The sequence below is a fragment of the Aulostomus chinensis genome, chromosome 14 (assembly GCF_037954235.1).
Source record: "Aulostomus chinensis isolate RoL2024-O1b breed Wild chromosome 14, RoL_Achi_v1.0, whole genome shotgun sequence".
Taxonomy (NCBI): domain Eukaryota; kingdom Metazoa; phylum Chordata; class Actinopteri; order Syngnathiformes; family Aulostomidae; genus Aulostomus; species Aulostomus chinensis.
Genome location: NC_141333.1, coordinates 10,980,218 through 10,996,184, shown reverse-complemented (window position 1 = coordinate 10,996,184; position 15,967 = coordinate 10,980,218).

Sequence of the window (15,967 nt, the reverse complement as noted above, 5' to 3'; positions counted from 1 at the left end):
CATACCTTGCGTGCTCACTTGTAATTATGGAGTCACTTGTCGAAGGTCACCTAATATGGCCTCACAGGGCAAAACATCGCCATGCTGAGTAAATATTCCTTGAAGAAACAAAAAAAAATTGACTATAACCACCAGGACATACCGAAAAAATCTACATTTACAGAAGCCTCGAGGAGCAAGTGAGAAAAACAAATCTGGTGATCTATTGTGTCTGCTCGAAATAGTTTCCTCTTCTGTGTTTTTGACTTGAGAACAGGTGGAAGTAAAGTTTTCATCTGTGAATGGAAAAAGATGGAATTTTCCATCAGCTTACCCTCCCTTTAAATCACGTGGACCTTGATGCATTTTTATCCCAGTCAAGTTGAAAGTGGAGATGTACTGTAAGTCGGTGACAGTCAATAAAGTAAGAACGGAGACTGCAGAATAAAATGGAGGCCAAAACTTTTTTTTTTTCCCCAAACTGTTGAATAGACAAAGTTCACTGAGGACTGCGCTCGCCCAGAACTGTTGAAATTATCAGGATGACAGGTCAGGAATGCCTTCAGGTAATTTCTTCAAATATGACAAATATTCACTTGAACTTGAGCATGAAGCGCTTTTGGTGGTTTTTGTGACTGCACACATTTGCGGCCATAAATCAAATGGTAATTATCATGACAACATTGCCTGTAGATGTTTAATAGCACAAAATGATGAAGCGATGACATTTTTGTTGTACATCCAAAAAGCCAAACGTCAACTTTAATGTGACATCACATCACCCCTCCCCCCCAAAAAAACGAAAAAACAAAGACTTTCCTGGCCATATTTATATCATCTCAGCAACATCTTGAGGGATTTTTAATAAATTTTTGACAAACAAATTCATGTCCATCATGATAGGTAGATAGATAGACAGATAGACGGATGGTAATGACAAATTTCTCCAGTGTTCTGCATTCATGCATCAGTTGTGATGAAGTCAGCATCATTATATTCCATCCTCCCTTGAGGAGACACACTCAGCAGGAGAGGCGTATTCCTGTGACAAGGCTGTCTGCCAGCCTGCTAACTCCATGATTGTTTCCAGACAAGTGCAGTTGCCCTCTGGACAGCGTGTCTCAGTTCTAGAGTAATGGCCAATTATCAGGAGGCAGTTTGTTGAAAGGATGCAGCCAGGAACTACATCTGCCTTCAAACAGCCCTCAGATCCAAACAGTCGCTGTGGAACAAACTACCTTCAGAGATGGAATGGATTCAAAAGAACCAAATCTGCCTTCAGAGCATGTGACTGTTCCATGACTGACATGGGAACCAGGTATTGTTTATTAGGGTGGAATGGAGAAATTACTTGTGTGGATGTAAATGGCATGCAGTGTGAAATTCAGTGTGATCACTTTTCATCTCGGTCTCAGTTTATTTAGGAGGTCTGAACTCAAATGTGGTGTTTGACGAGGAATCATAACAATGTGGCTCCATAAACAGAGTAAAAGTTGAAGTTTCACCAACAAACACCACACGGGAATGTATTTTTTTTTTCGTTTTCTTTTGACATCACAAAACTTTTCAACAGTTATGTGCTGGATGCTGTGACGTTCACACTACAGTCATCGCTTGCATCTGCAGTGCTTTCAACGGGTGTCTGCGTGGCCAAAAAGAAATCATTTCAAGGAACCAACAAGGGTTCCAACTGACTTCTTCTGTCTGCGTGTCAGCACCGACAGTTCAAGATATATTCCAACACTGAGCTGCAGCTTCTACAAACACCTGAAATCAAAAGACAGTGTCAAAACCAATCAAATATTAAAGTGGGATGGATATTTGAAGGGGAGAAAATCCCCTACAGTCCTGGTGGTTAAGTGGCCACTGTTGAAACACCAAGTGTCCACCAGATGTTTCCCTGAACCCCTTATAATTTATCAAAAGGCAGCACATGAAAACCATGAGTAAGGAAGAAGCCTTTCAAACAATCCCTCCTTCCCACCTTCTGGAAAAGATCTAATGCTGTGGATGGAAATCATTGTTAGAACTTAATATAAACAAAATTCTAACTGTAAATACAAAGGCATATGCTTTTCTAAAATATAATTAATGTAATGGTCCAGTTATTTTTTCTAATTTTACATCCTGATTGAAATCATATACCTCACGCTTCCTTATAGGAGGTGATGCTAATGTTGCAGAATTCACAGCCACGTGAACTTTAAACACTCGTTTTATCCCAAATAAGTTCTCCCTCTGGACGATATTGCAAAACCCGGTGTCAGACTAAACACGTGGCTCTTTGACCTGTAACCTGGTCATTATCAGCCTGTGTGTTATGAAGATGATTTGAAATATTGTGTATCAAGTGTCAGCTTGGCCTCCTGCCGTCTCCACAGCTGCTTCCTCTTACGGCTGATACAGAGCAGGGGAGAGACGGGATTCTGATCGGATGGCGGCCAGATATTGACCTGTTGTAACTCTGCTTTCTTGGTGGAAAACATTCCCTAATCTCTCTGGCTGTGGGTAATAATCAGGCAACAGTTATCTTAAACAGTCTTTTAATCGATAGCAAGACGGCGAGACATACTCCCGACTTCTCTCTTTCAGGTTCACCCCGTTATATTTGTTTAAACTTCACAGTTGTTTCACTCACAACAGTCTGTCAAACACTGGCTGGAGGAACACTGCAGGAACCGAAAATCCCTGTCATGCAAGGTGACATGAATAAACAGCTACTTAAATAAAGAAACAGCAACTTAAATACCACAAATGATCATGAAAAACATAAAATAAATAGAAAGTACTCGGCATTTGCGTGAAATCTGTTCAATGTTTTCTTTGCAAAAGCTAAAACTGGGACTTCAGGGTCACCAATCCAGAACAAGAACCACGCCATCTCTGCAGCAAGCCCTTCAACCAAAACAGTGATATATGTCGTGTGTTCTGGCCTTCTGATACGGCGCAAAAGCACATTTCCGTGCGATAAAATAATTGTTTTAAAGCGCCAATGCAATATGTTGGTCAGACTTGTTTGATTTCAGAAAAGAACTTCAGTTAAGATACATTTGCATTTTTTTTTTTCAAATCACAGTTTTGACAACTGTTTCTAATTGCTTTGCCTGTGAAAACACCAGGTTCCACTCGCCACTGGCACCAGGAAATGAACCGATATCTCTCACTGCAGCGGCCATCGGAAAAATACCTTGATGGCCAAGAACATTCTTCTGAATCCCAGATCTACAATTCTATCTCCGTGACCTCAAATAGACTTGCAATATTATTTATCTGCACCAAATTTCATCACAATCCATCCATTCGTTTTTGAGACGTGCCGCTAGCGAACACATAAACGCTGGTGATTGCAGTCCAGATTTTCACTCTGCCGCACTACTTTGACCAAAATAACGCTATGCCAATTTCATATTTCCAAATCAGCAAGGGTGTACTGTGCAGTAATGAAAGTCTATTAATCAATATGGTGGTGCAAGGTTTTCTCATGAATACATGTATACTGCTAAGTGTACATGCTTTAAATGTAGAAATCATCCAAGGTCCACATGCTGTCATCCCTGATGATAGCAGTTGGTTCAAAAGTTATGACAGATGGTGCAGATGGTAACCTAACAGATAAACATATATGTATATTTCATAACACACCATTTCTCTGTAAACACCACATACTCAACACTCCTTTGAATCAGATGCACTTGCATGATGGTTTTTCTGTTTTTGTTTTTTAACCTCCGAAAATAAAGCGGCGCGGTCTCAAATCCTCAGTTTGATCTCATCGCCACTGGTGCTTTGTAAAATCTGTGTCAAGTGATACCATTACATCCATCTGGTTGCTGTGGTAAACCCCAAAACATTTCTCTATATTTTAAATGGAACTTTTCCACATTTACATTATCTGCAATTTCCCTTTCTAGCAGCCTTTTTTGCCCTGCTCCTTGAAACCACAAATTTAGTCCAAAATTAGAAGAGTGCTTTAATCTTTTGATTAGGTGCTGTTGTGATAGTGGATATCCATGGAGGATGAAGATTGATTGACTGGTCTGATGCAGTGGCGAGAATCCAAACAGTCCTACTTCGCTGGTGATGTCACGATGTTGAAACCAGGTGCAGGAGGCCACAGAGTGCATCGGAGAGGCCCGCTGTAACTCAACGCGTGCTTTACAGCTAGTCAACATGGCTCAAACTCCAGCCAGCTATGATCTTTTAGTGTTTCTTAACGGCATTAAGTTGAATTCCTTGAGATCATATGTTTCAAATTCAGACAGCTCCCATTTCAATCATCTAATTGTGCCCGCACCTTTCATTGAGGGACTTCAGTTCCTCTATTTATGAAAATAATGGGCCATCAAGTGTTCAAAATTTTGAAATGGAGCGATGGGGCCTGGGGCAAACTTAAACCTCCACCTTAACATGCACATGTTGCTGTGGTCCTTTGAAGATTTTCTACAGTTATTGCTGCATCACTACAGGAACCCAGAAAATAAAAACATCAGCTAATGCAGGCAATATCCTGGCTTTCTGCCTCCACAAAGGTAAGATCCTGTTTCTAAGTTTCATGTTGCTGTTTGTGATTCACATGAAGCTTCACGGAACCATATACTTCAAAGCCTAACACTTGTTTTTAGCAAATATCGAGGAAATAAATCCAGGCCAACTATTAGAATTCACGAGTGCAGATCCCTCAAGAGAAATGCCCGGATGGATTGTAAATGCAGGCATCCCCAAATGATCTGAATTTACATTTTAGTGACAGATATCCTTTAGTGGCTGTAGTAAATATGGAGGAGCGAAGGAGGAAATCAGATAATGTCAAGTGAGAAAAAAGGAGGTTGAAAAGGTCGTGTTGGATGGGTCAAGAGAATACCAGGCTTTGAAACAAGAGACTGCTGTGCTTTTCATTTACTTTTTCCAACAGTGAGTCAAGACTGCTTTTTAATAGCCTTGACCGTCCCCTAACCTTCAAAAAAACTGCGTAGTGAGCCCAAACCATGTTCTTCCCTTCAACCTATTTAAACGTTTTTTTTCTGCCTAAACTTAACCAGACCTCAACCAAAGCGATGACACGTTACATAACGTCATTACGCCTCAACAGTGTACGGTTTTGGAAGGCAAACTATCTGGCGTATATCCCATCACCAGTATGGGAAAATTTTAGGAACTTGTGGCCGTATCAGCGAGTTGGAAGAAAAGATGATGCCAAATAGAAAATTAATCCTGTACATGTTTTGTTCTGTTTCTTGTATGGAATGTATATACAGTTACATATATGTTTACTAGACTTCATAGCTGCTGCTAATACCAAATCTTGTACTCATACTTGCAGAACTACCGCTAAGTACTTCCATTCGGTACCAACACACAAAGCTGTGTGTACGGCGTTCACGCGGTCTGAAAACTCCACCAACCCCACACGCTAATATTGTGTTACAATGAAAATAAATGCTTCCTCTGCACTGCAAAAGGCTGCTAAACCCTGAATTATACTTCTGCGTCTTTATATTACTAGATTACAGCAGCGGTACATGTAGCCGCATATATTCCGCAGCCTGATGTGCACTCTCCTTGTGCACGTCATTGGTGATGCGAATAGCTGTGACTAGTTTGCTGTACATCATCATCAACATCACATTTTCTCCTACGTATCTCCATTCCATCTCCACCTCTGGGTCTGGATTTATGTCACTTAATATAACTCTTCAGTTGTTCAACTTTTTAGTATTTTTGTGTTTCTTTTCCAATACTACAGCAAAGACGCCCCACCACAAAGTCAGATTACAGTGGCCGCTTGACCCAAACAAGCCAGCACTCAAATATAAATGCTCGGAACACTGTCTGTATCATTGTAGGCTTTTGTGTAGAACAGTTGGGGGACACATGTTCTTAACTACTGAAAAATAACTCCCAACTTTTATTATTTAACAATGATGCATGGCTCTTTGTGTACTTCTCACTATGTATCTTTTTGTAAAGACTACTCAGTCTATCTGTAGTCGTATTCTGTCATAAGTGGTTGGAGCAATGATTGGTGTCAGTGTTAGTTCTTGAGATAAGACAGGACAGACTGGAGAGCTGTTGATGCGGAAAGTGAATTTGCAGGTCTGCTCTCTGTAGAAAACCTATCACATCCATATTCTACGCAGTGTGGTTATTAACTGGCCTGCACCGCCATCCCTGTGACTGTGTCTGTTCATTATTATCAGGTGGATATTTCACCAGTGCCGCAGCGTTGCTATGTCTAGACTTCATAAGGCCATTCACGGCTGTATTAAAGATGTAGGAGCATTAGTCTGCAAGGTAACAGTATGTAACCGTATACTCCTCCCACCGGTCTCCCTCCATCAATCAAACCTCAGACTTGTCGACCCTCTGATGGGATAAATGATTCCAATGACTAAAGCTATTGCTTTGCCACTGGGGGTGTAAATCTCAGACTTTAATTTAATAATAAAACCCCTGAGGAGTCTGAAACCGGAGCTATGATTGGTCAGGGCAAAGGACTCACAGAGGGGAGTCCTTGGTTACTATTTTCCCGTATCCATCCGCCTGCATCTCTAATTCAGCCTCGTCACTCTTGCTGATAGTCATGATAAACAGCATTTTTTTTCTCCAATCACTCCCCTCCTACTTTAGCTAGTCTCTCTCCTCTCTGTTACTCTTGTGTGTTCACCATTGAAGGTTCAAGAGGTTACTTGTGTATTTTAAAGGCTCCTGATTCATCTTCTCTTTAATGTGCTGTGTTGGGAGGCAGGGGGGGCAGGAAGAAAACAGGAATAATGGGTTGAGCCAAGGCTTTTAATTCGATTTAACTACCATAATATGTCTTGCGGGATCAAATCTGGTTTCTCCTGGTTTCAATTTTAGTGGCCAGTAATCATCATTCCTGAGGAGGTACCACTTAATATCCTCTTCAGACAGCAACAGCAGGTAATCTCATGGAAAAAAAAAGTCCCCCCAAAAACACTGGTTGATACTGATTGCAGGCAAACATTTGAGGAAGAGGAATGTTTTTCTTCTTTTGTACACTTCCTCAGGTTTGGTCGGCATTGTGCTCGCCTGACAGATCCGCTTCGAAAGCAGATCTGTTGTCATCAGATGTCTTGATTCGAAACATTCAGTGAAACAAGCTGAGCCAACATCAACGCTCCTCATGCAACCTTAGCAAAACGTCCATGGTGTCCCCACCATTGTCTTTGCTAATGTTCACTTGACAGCCACAACATTTTTCAATTCTGGTGGGGAGTGACGTTCAGCCATTTCCAATTGAGCGATCTGATTGGTCAACTAGATATTTAGAACATGTTGAAAGCAACATGTAAGCTGACTAAAGGTTAATGAGCGGATGGTGAAGAGAGAACTGATGATACTCCTCCCACAATAGTTATGTATCAACGCTATGGGGGTGGAGCTAAAATATTGCCATATGGTCGGGGTTTGGACTGCGGCTTAACAAATGACAGTCTTTGGGATTATTTCTGTAATGGAAACATATGTTTTCTTTTGATGGTCAGGTGTGGGGTAGCACTCTTTTATTTAGAGATGTTTTACATGGAAAGGAGCCTAAATTTCAAGGGACATCTAATTTTTGTGGTTTTCCTTGGATTTCAGCACTCTACTAACCACGTGGTGTTACAAAGTGAAAACTATGACAAAACACAGGGCTCTGTCTTGGGGAATTTTGACCCTTCCTTATTTCTTTCCAAAAAGAACAGTTTCCTCATCTACTTTTTTTAAGTGTGTGATATTTGGCTGGGTTGGATTCTGTGGTTTGCAGACTACGGTGCCTGCTTTTTGTATGATTTAGTTAATTTTGCTTTAAAAAAAAATTAAAAGCATACTGTAAAAGTTCAGCAGGGCTTTTTTTTTTTGTTCTTTGAGATGAGAGCAGCTATTTATAAAACTGATGAGTGCGGTAAATCCTCTTCAAATCACTGGTCACTTGTTTGTCACTTAGCGAGACTCTCAATCATTGAAAAATTCATCACTCTTTAGGAAGTTACTTACTGGCCTGTGTGAGCATTTGCTTTTCTTCATGAGCAGTTGACACACTGGTGGGTGGTGAGGAAGGGATCATTGCTCTCTCAGCTGTTGTCCTTTGTTTAATCTGGAAATCAGGCAAGGATGACATCATCTCCCTTAACTTCTTCAAGTTCATCAGGCTGCACAGAGCCCCCTTCTGTCTTCTTATTTGTTTCCCATATGCAGAATTCCTGCAGGGTACAAGCAGTCAGATGTCTACACAGTGACCCCAGACTAACGGCCAATTAACACCTCATACAATGTTGCTAATTTCACGAAAGAGAAATGATTGCAGCGGACTCTAAAGTGACTCCTCACAGCACCAGTTGCTCTAAATATGCAATAAATAGAAACCGAGACAGACAGAAATATGGTCATAAGAGAAGGTTAAAACAAGTTCATCTGTGCTGTGGAAGAAAGAGTGGAACGAGAAGTACTTCTTCAGAGAAACAGAAAACAGTCCGAAGTTGTTTTGGAGGCCGAAGAGTCAGACAGTAAACAATGGAGTAAAACATGTACTTCTCCTCACATCTACATTTACCTGTAAGATATTTCTCCCTTTGTTTGTTTGGTTGCAACTCACAAATTGTATGCGTCATTCCTGCGCCAGTGGGAAATGTCTGAGGCTGCTGTTCATCCTCCATTTTCAGCTGTATTGAACACAGTTAAAGTCAGGTAACCAACCCAAACCACAAATGTTCCTCAACCCCAACTGGTATGCTTAAACTAACTAGACTAATTGTAGCATTAGTTGTGTTTACATTTACTGTAATTGTTTAGGTGAATTTTAGGCAAACATCTCAGTATGTTGCCATCACAAGGCTTGGAGCGAATGAACTAGGCTATGCAATGCTTACTTTTGTCAGAAGATGGCAGTATAGGAAATGTTACGTGTGGCTGAAACAAAAAGTAGAAAAAGAAGACGTTGTTGTTGACCGTCTGTGGCCACCTACCAGCGACAAATTCTAAGAGTCCTTTTGTGAACTGTAGTATCCACCTCGTTGCCTGATAGAACACGATTACTGAGGCGCTACCAAGCCTGGTGGTTTCTATGAAGCGTGGGTGACTGTTGAAGGATATGCATGTTTCTATCTGGTGTTATGAGAAGAAAATGTGAGGAACTGCTGTGTTATCTGCCCTTAAAATCAGTCTGATATGCATGTATGCATTTAAAAGTCATGTAACTAGCACAGCGATTGGCCAGAGTGGGCTCTTTAACGTCATGGTTTTCTAGTAAAAGTCCAAGGTTAGGTTTCTTTAAACTAGGTCAACCATTGCAATTTGAACTATATGAACTTTAGCTTTACTCATAAAATCTAAATGCAATCCTTCCAGGATTTTGCCCCTGCAAAGGTTTGACAAATTCAGAGTGGCATAAATATGGCAGTTGTGTTACTTACCACAGCAATCATTGAAAATCTAAATGAGGGCTGTAAAAATAATGAAATCCAGATGTCATCCTATAGAGCAAGAGTACATAGTGTATTGCTGTATTCTTAGGGAATTTTGGGACACACTCACCCGTTACAGTGAAGAGTATGAGGCCCATTAGTGTTTCAGTTGAGGTATCTTGTGTCTGATGAATTTGTGAGGATCTGTGTGTGGTTATTTATGTGAGCTCTCTCATAAAAGACACAACTACAGCATAGTTTTCAAAGGCTTTCTCCCCAGTGGACTTCTCAGAGTTTCTTAGAGAGAGAGAAAGAGGGAGTGACGGCGCTAAGGGATATCAGAATAGTGTGCATACTTGAAACAGACTAGAGATTAGCTAACCTGTTTCATGACCATAAAAGCAAAACTAGAGGCAAGAGCAGACAGTCTGATGGGTGGAGTACAGCAAAAGTATCTAAACATGTCTGAAGAACAGAGGGATTATTTTGATTTCCACTGGTTTGTAATACAGTGCAAAATGGAAACCATATTTAAGGGATTCTTTTTCAAATAGGGGTTTTTCTTAAAACATCTGGGAAACTGATTAACATACGGCATGCACCACCAGTATCTAAACCATTTTATGGTTAAAAATAACAGAGTGCAACTGCCAAGATGGTACCAAAGTGAAAGTTGTTTCTCAGCTTTGTCAAGTCCGATTACATATCATTAAACACATCTTCTAATATCAAACTATAAAAGGGGATATTTGTGAGATTGTAGTCAGGATTGTTGCGGTGACCACCATGTAACTGAAGGTTCAAAGAGCAGCCATCAGCTTGTCAAAGTATCTTTGACAAAGACACTCCGACTTATTCACTCTTTGGTTTTACTATCACAGTGGAACTTAAAGCAGGAAAACCAGAAAAGCTGTAACATATAACTAATGTTGAAGTCTTTATTTGCTTTGGGCCTTACTCAGCCTCCTAAAGAGACTTAGGGGTCCATCTAATCCCTGAGATCCATTCAATCTGACACACTCATTCACTCCACTCTTCCCATCACCAGCTCCCACCCACAAATAGGACACTGAAACTATCTGTGGTCTCAGCTCACATTCTGTACTAAATCATAGACTAGGTTTTATCCACCCACCTTTTCCATATGATACCCAAACTAGACACACAAGGAATTGTTGAGCTCCTTCAGTTTGCAGGGGTTCTCTTTCTACATATTCATATATGTTTCCACGCCATTCCACCTCAGGCCTTTTTATCTTTGGCTCCCCTCAACTATTTAAAAAGCTGGATTCGATCCTGTCTCTCATACTGGTGCTTGGGGTAAAAGTTAGCATGTTAGCCATCTGTGAAGCAGCATCTACATGCATGCAACATGAGGGAATTAAACCTGGGCTTCCCTGTCAGAACTGAATATCTACTATGAAGCCTGATAACTGCCTCAGGACCCCATTCTGAGTTTTTATTGAGCTGTGAAGGGTTGAATGACGGGAGAGTACTCTCGAGCGCACACACGATAAATACTGTGGGATAGAAAGGTCTGCCAAACCCGATTTAGCTTTTTTGAACATTGTATATTATGTATAAACGATGCATTGTGCTACTAAGAAAAATCTGTTGGAAATGAACTGCAAACCCCTTTCTTCCAATTGAGGGACTATAATCAAAATCGTTATTTCAAGGCTAATTTCTGTGATTTATTAGGTTCTTACTGGGCATGGAGTTGAAAGCATTGCATCCTTAAACTCATAACAGCCACAGGGCATTCGCATACTCGGCTCACACATCAATGTAGCAGGAAAAAAAAGAAAAAGAAAATCAGAATGTCTGATATTAATCAATCTACATTCGGGATAATATTTTGAAATAGAATTTCAGGATACAGGCGTTTCCAAGCCGATCCTGCTGCTCCCTGAATTTATAGATGTCACTTATCTGAGCCTTCATCTCACCTCTAAAACCTCAGTGTGTAAGAAACACACCACGGGAGCTTTTTCAAAGGTACACACCTCGCGAGAGCTTAGCAAAGATAGACATACTGCATACTTTGTGCCTGCCATGAGCAGATAATCACTGTCTATGGATTAGCACTGCTCACACTGCCAGGGTTTTAGCCACTGTTTTTTTTTCTTTTCCTCTCTTTTCCAATGTCACAGTTTAAAAACAAATTACCGACAAAAACTGAAAAATCGTCATGGTGGAGCTGTCGTCTCTCTGGTTTCCTATTAAATGCTACTGCAGTAATGATCTTTAATGGAAATCACTGTAGTAAAAAAATACAATCTGCAAATAAATTTTCCTTGATGAATTGTGTTTACATTTTTCTTTTTGTGACTGTTTTGTCTACATCATTTAGGCTTTTAAAAGCAGTAATGCGTGATACAACCGATAGCATACAGAATGATGAATGAATGGCTTAGATGCTGTTTAATGAGACTTTTCCTGTGGAAAGATTAAAAAAAGGAGTTCAAGAACATAATAATGCATGCATATTTAACATGAAACTCGTGCTGCCTGATTTTCTATTTACCTTTGATTCATATCATTTCATTTTACATGTATAGCATTAAGTTAATACCGGTGGCGCAGGAGGTGTGTGTGGGTGTGCGTGGGGATCTGACTCTGCCAGCGGTCTGATAATAGAATATGACTTAAAAGGTTAAGGGAGCGTTCTTAACTAATTTTCAAGTTTAATCATGCACACTAACTGTTTGATGGAGTTCTCCCTTCGACTGGAAAGCTTTCCTCTTCATTACCTAAAATGGAACAGCTCACAAATCAAGTGTGGCAGATCATTTTTCCCTCCTATGAAGGGAAAGGTGCACATGAATTAGATTTTATTTATTTAGCTGGAGGCCTTTGTAATTCCACAGGAGGGAGAAAAAAGTTAAAAAAAAAACTAAAAAAAAAAAAACTTGGGAACTAAGGGACTCTATGTAAGACAACTGACCCTTTCTACTTCTCAGGCTGTATTTTGTTAATCTTGTAGACAGAAAACGTTCAGGTGAAACAGGAAACGACCCAAAGAACTAAATGAATCAGGTAAACACTGAGAGGGTGCAGCTTTTTTTTTTTTTTTTTTCCCCTTTTCGTTTTTATTCATAGTTTGTCATGACTATGTGATAGTTTATTGCACCCAAAGGTCCTTAATGGAAGTCTCTGGAATTATCTTGCGATTAAACAATTTCTCTAGGAGGAAATTGCGAAAACTGCACCTGGTTTATTAATTGAAAAACTTCTGTTGGGAGAAAAAGATGGATCTAAGGGACAAAGCTGCAGGAAATGACCACACAAATCTCCCCGACGTAGCGTCTAACAAAGTGATGAGAAGTCTGAATGAGATGGCGGCCCTGTGGACAAAGATTTCTCTGCTTTAGTGTGCAAGAACTGCTCACAGGGGAACAACATTTTATCCTATGTCAGGTTTGAGTAGAATGTGGGGACAAAGTTCAGGAATGTACAAAATCACCTAATATTTCAAGCCTTCGTTTTAACTACTAATTTGCTTATGCAAATGTGGGACTGTAACCAGATGTGTCAAAAAAATTGAACTGGTTCTTTGGATTTAATCAGCTGAAGCAGACATTTGACTCAGAATGAAAGAGTTGAGTTTCAGGTTTTTAGCTGACAAGAGGTAGAGTAGTGGTTGTTTTTCTTTTTTTGGGAGTCAAACACATTCTTGAATGTAATTTATCTTGGAGTTGCGGCGTAATTTCACCAAGAACTCACAGATGTATCTCCCTGAGCAGTTTGAATTCCTTGAGACCACCATGCAGATCATCTTCAGTTTATCAAAATGTCCCTAAACAGGATGATCCAATACCTTTACATGAAAGCTATACATGACGGTATCAAAAAGGCACTTGGACCATCACCCGGCGCAGATGCTCTGCTGACAACGTTGCCAGAGACAACATTAATGCAGCACTCGGTCAGAACATCCACCCATTATAAGTGAGCCTGACAAGGAACCGGCAATCTAAGCAATGTTGACAACCTAACCATTAGAACAGCATCAGACACTGATGGATCGCAGCCAAACTTTTAAATGTGGGAATTCTACTCCTCCTCACAAAACTGCAAGCTCCTCTGGGACCAGGAGCATCCTGTCACTCAGCAGCTGCATCAGAGAAGCAGTCTTATAATTTTGGAAAGTTTGGAACAAAAGTTAGAATCCCGAACCCCCTTACTTACACCAAGAACAATGCACTGTAAGGCGCCTCATCTGGAGGGATAGTATCACAGTTTTTGGAGAGTTCAATTTCCCAGTCATTAATCTCAGGGAGAAGTCAGGCTATCTCTAATCCAAGAGGCACAGAACTGTCTTTTAGCAAACGGTCATTCAATAAGGAAGCCTGCAAGGATGCCCTGAGGTTCTCCATCATCAACCTGCAAAAACAACACTCGGGACAATCTGCATGTCAGCCACACAAACATGATGACCCTGGCTCAACACAGGGAACAAAGAGGAAGTTATGACGACGGGGCAGCACATAATCAGTATCTGGAGGAGGGGGGGGGGGGGGGGGTAAATTAAGTCTTTCCTGTACAGACCATCCTTTCTTCATTAACATACTCCAAAGAACCACAGCACTCATCACTACAGAGTGTTATGGTGAAAGTAGCAGGTGTAAGATGCATAATTTTTGCAGCTCGACAAGTGACGTTGAGTCTAAATGATGCAATCTGCTTTGTTGAGTCTTGGTGAGCCTTTCTCTCTTTCTTTCCTTCTTTCTTTCTTTTTCCTTCTTCTCCAGCATCTGCTAATGGTGCCAAGCTCTCTCCATCCAGATTTCCATTTGAGAGAAGCTTGGCCCATCTGGGTCTCCTGTGCCTGCTTGGATTTTATAGATCACAACCTTTAACTAAAGCTCAGTTGAACCAACCAGCTGATTTATAGCAAAACAAAAGAAAAAGGGGTGGTGGTGGTGGGGGGGGGGGGTTACAAAAGAATACAAAAGCACTACACTATCATTTGAGCTTGTTGCTAAACTTTTATGCAAACTCTAAACCTCCTCTGCGATTCCTGTTGTACTGCGAGGACAGTGTGATAGGTAAACACAGGCTGACAAGACACTGTAGCTGTGTTCCTCTCCGGCTCCACTATCGTTGATAGTACTGTAAAGGGATGAGAGCTGTGCAATGAGGAAGCACCTGGTATCCATTTGGAGTACATTCTATTGTGTTTGTGCAATGCAGCACAAAGGAGAGAGAGCTGGTGTCCATGGCCCGTTGAGAATTTGGCCAAAAAACTGGTGACATGTTGCAAGAGTGTAAAGGAACAATTAGGTCATTCGGAACCAAAGGAAAAAAATGTAATTCAAGAAGTTTATGTTAATGGCAACTTGTCTTTGCGTCTCTCACCGGAGAGGTGATCAAGACAATTTCCATAGACGCTGTCATCTTGTAATCAGTGCTGAATTTCAAAGGACGCGCGCACACGCACACACACACACACACACACACACACACACAGACTCACAAACACACACACACACACACACGTACGCTTTCATGCACATTCATTACCCATGAACTCTCAACTCACATCCTTCCCTGGGTAATATCGTTTAGGTCGTATCCTTCATGGAGACTTCTTTACTGGAAATATATCTGCTTGTATTGTGTATCCAAGGAATCCGCTTATCTGATGTTGACTTCCTGAGATCTTGCCTGTAAACAGACCTGAGGTCCGCTGTTCTATCTAAACACCACCTCCAGGTCTCATGGGTGAGTGAAAGAGGAAACCGAGAGGAAGGAGGGAAGATGCTTGGGAAAGGAAGTAAAAGAAAGAGATGTGAAAGGGAGGGGATGAGATGAAAATTTACAGTTGGAGCCGACTTTATAAAAAAAAAAGTTCAGGACAGAAGGTTAGATTGTTCTGACACAATAACAGAAAAGCAGAGATAGACATAATGACTGTTATCCCCTTACTGAATAGGTGTTATTGTCACATCTGCCTCCAGTGAAGGTAAGTAAGTCCTTACTAAATCTTCTACTGATAATATTAGTAGTACTTCTGATTTGCATTAGCAATAAAACGGGTGCTCACAGCCACCTGAACTGTACTTGCAGATCCAGCAAAGCCGACAAATGTGTGACGACAGTTTCTATTCAGTGGAATATTTGCCCCCCCCCCCCTCCACCTCCCCACTCTGTAATGATGTGCTAGTCCAACTGTGATTAATGTTATTAAAGCTCCAGCTACAGCCACCGTTCCAACTAAAATAAAACAACAATGCCTTGCAGGCCAGCAGAAACCTTACAGCTGGACTTCAAGTAACTCAAGACTTCCGAACTTTGCCACTGCTTTCCGGGACATGCTACAGTCACTTCTAGGATCTCATCCGGACGCCTCATTAAAGGAGAACCTCTGCTAATGATGAACGAGATAGCGCTTTCAGGAAATGAGAAGTTTCAGTCCTGCCATCTAAATGTAGATCTTTCTAAACTGTAATTGTGAATTCATGTTCATTTTCTTTAAAGAAAGAAAATACCTCTTCGTACCTGTAGCGATGCCACCTGCTTGTCTGGGGCAGTGAGGAATCACACATACATCCTCTCGAATATAAAGCTTCGCAAAATTG